Raw genomic sequence first — 3,053 nt, forward strand, 5'->3', positions numbered from 1 at the left:
GACTGAGGAAAAAGCGGCAGGCAGGATAGTTGAAAGGCGGTACAGAAGAAAGAGGCTGGGGAGGTACAAGGTGGCAATGGGAAGGACGGAAGGAGATGAAGTAGTGATTTTGCACCCTACAGGCAATGCTGATTTAAATTGTGAATACGCGTGCCGCTACCTAACGATGACTGCTGAGAACTAGCCAAAGATAATCTATAGTGAGGTTAAGCGGTCGAACATTACCTTGGCAATGTTGTTAATCTGCTTTAGATTGAGAGTATCCTGTAAGGTCTCCTGTGCCTCGTTCACCCAGTGTTCGGCGGCTGTATCCATACAACAACAATAACAATAACAATAACAACAACGACACGTCTGTATATCGCAGTGGTATGCTCAGTATGCGTTCGCTCTTGTTTTTTTCGAGGTGTAGCTTCATTATAACCCTTTTAGCGCACGTACACGTGCGTTTGTACCGCAGCACTCGACCTCTTTGATGTGAGAGAGCGGGAAGGGAGAAAAAAAGCGAGCACATGCAAGAGAGACGAAAGAGGGGCTTTTGAGAGAGAGAATCAGCGAGGACGAAAGAGAATGAGAGCGAAAAAGTACGAGAAAGAGAGAGCGAGAGAGTCAGAGAGAGAGAGAGAGAGAGAGAGAGAGGGGGGGCGAGCAAGCGAGAAAGACAGTGAGTGAGCGAGAGCGACAGAGAGAGAGATATAACGTATGCGATAGGACAACTCACGTTGCGCAGCGACGGGATGCTGCGTCATCATCATCATCATTATCATCATCATCATCAATAGAAGCCATGCGAGCAACACGTCCGCACGTTCACATCCCTGCTTGCTCCCCATCCTGCAGGAAAACACCAAGTCAGGCTAAGAGCTGAAGTCAGGTGCGGCAACACACACACACCGAGCAACACCCGTGTAAGTATGCACCCGCTGCCGATCCCACGCGTATGATACGATCTTACTGGCGGCGACCTCGGTATATCAAAGACGTTAGCATTAGCATCACACTTGCTGCCGGTAGTATAATATACAAAGCACGCGTATTTCATATATTACGTACATGTTCTGACTATACAACGATTTTTGTCGTCGCAAGGTGGGCTACTCTGGTACAGCTGTGATTGATTATGCTAATCAATCAATCTACTAATCGATTGGTCTGATCAATCAATCAACTAATCGATCGGTCAAATCAATCAAACAAAGCGTAGAAAGACTTTCGAGGATTTCTGTCTTGCTGACTTGAGAGAGAGAGATAGCTGAAAGATGATGGCTGTTGAAGTGTCCGTCGCTGTGACGCGTGCGCGGATATATACTCGCTCCGTATATGTAGTCCTCTCACATCGCCGCGGGTGCAGAACGGGGGGAGAAGCACCCAGGCACAGACACAGACACATACACACACACACACACACACACACACACACACACACACACACACACACACACACACACACAACCACGTCCCGAATATCGTGACCGTACGTCGAGCGGTTAAGATTTGTGCCCAACTGTTGACGGACGGACGGACGCTCGGACGGACGCTCGGACGGACGGACGCTCGGACGGACGGACGGACGATCATGCGATTCTACAAGCTGCATCTGACTATGTCAGATGAGCTAATAATAATAATAATGGTAATTAACATTAATTACGTATCCCCTGCCTAATTAAGCACACATCACACTCACATCTGGAGCTCCACACCATCAGCCTGTTCTTGTCGCGCTCCCTCTCCCTCCGCTTCCGCCGCCGATACACCCCGTACGAAGCCATGCTGCTGAAACTCCGGCAGCTGACCGAGGGTGGGCCGGACGCCTGCGAGGGGGCGGGCACTGCAGAAATAAGAGAACGTGATTGGTCGGTTAGCGGGCGTAGGGGTGGGCACTGCAGAAATAAGAGAACGTGATTGGTCGGTTAGCGGGCGTAGGGGTGGGCACTGCAGAAATAAGAGAACGTGGTTGGTCAGTTACGGTATGGTACGGTATGATATGGAACGGTGAGGTTTGGTATTGTACGACATAGCAAGGTTAGGGTTAAGGTTAGGTTTAGGGTTTGGGTACGTCAAGTTAGGGTTAGGGTTAGGGTTAGGGTTAGGATTTGGGTACGTCAAGTCAGGGTACTGTAGCATTGAGGTTAGAATTAGGTTTAGGGATAGGGTCAGAATTAAGGCCAGGGTCTGTATCAGAATCTTTGTCAGAGCCAGGATTAGGGTAGGGTCATCGTCAGGATAGGGTTAGGATTAGGATTGTGAGTAAGGCTATGATCAGCATCAGGGTCAGGGTCAGGGTCAGGGTCACGGTTAGGATCAGGGTCAGGGTCAGGGTCACGGTTAGGATCAGGGTCATAGTAAGCTACATACGGTGTCTGTGTGCAGACATCGGCGTGCCGCGCTCCTTCAGGTGGCTCAGCGGCAGTATCTCCAGCTTGATCTGCTCGCTCGCGTTCGTACGCAGCATGTGCGCAGCCTCCGGCAATGTCACGTGCTCCATGCTGCTGCCATCTATCGACAGGATCTGGTCGCCGGCGTGCAGAGCGCCGCACCTGCGGGGCACCACCACGGGAAAAGATTTTTGATTGGCTGCAGTATTGGTGTACGCGAAATTCTTTTTAATCCTCTCCAGATCTATTCCACGAAGAGCCGGCTGTGGTTGCTTTGTGTAATTAGAGTGTAGCTCGAGGAATTGAAGGTGGCAAAACATTTTTTGATTGGATACTGTACTGAGCTACGCAAAATTTTAATCAACTACCCTCTAAATCCATCGCCTGAAAGTCTGCTGAAGTGACTTTGGGTAATTACAGTGTAGCTCGAGAATAGGAGGAAGGTAGGAAAAACTTAGCTGCCATGGCAACCGTCGCCATGGTAACCCCGCGCTCGCACCTGTCGGCGATGCTCGCTGGCTTGATGCTGTCGATTGTGATGATGTTCTTCTCCTTATATGGCGTCGTCGTCAGCGAGATTCCGAGACTCGCTCCGGGCATCTTGTCCACCTCCACCAGCAGTGGACCCGTGGCGTTCTGCACCGCCTCTGTAAGTCGCATGAGGGGAGAGAGAAG

Source organism: Priapulus caudatus, unplaced genomic scaffold, assembly GCF_000485595.1.
Source record: "Priapulus caudatus unplaced genomic scaffold, Priapulus_caudatus-5.0.1 Scaffold173, whole genome shotgun sequence".
In the NCBI taxonomy this organism is placed as follows: Eukaryota; Metazoa; Priapulida; class Priapulimorpha; order Priapulimorphida; family Priapulidae; genus Priapulus; species Priapulus caudatus.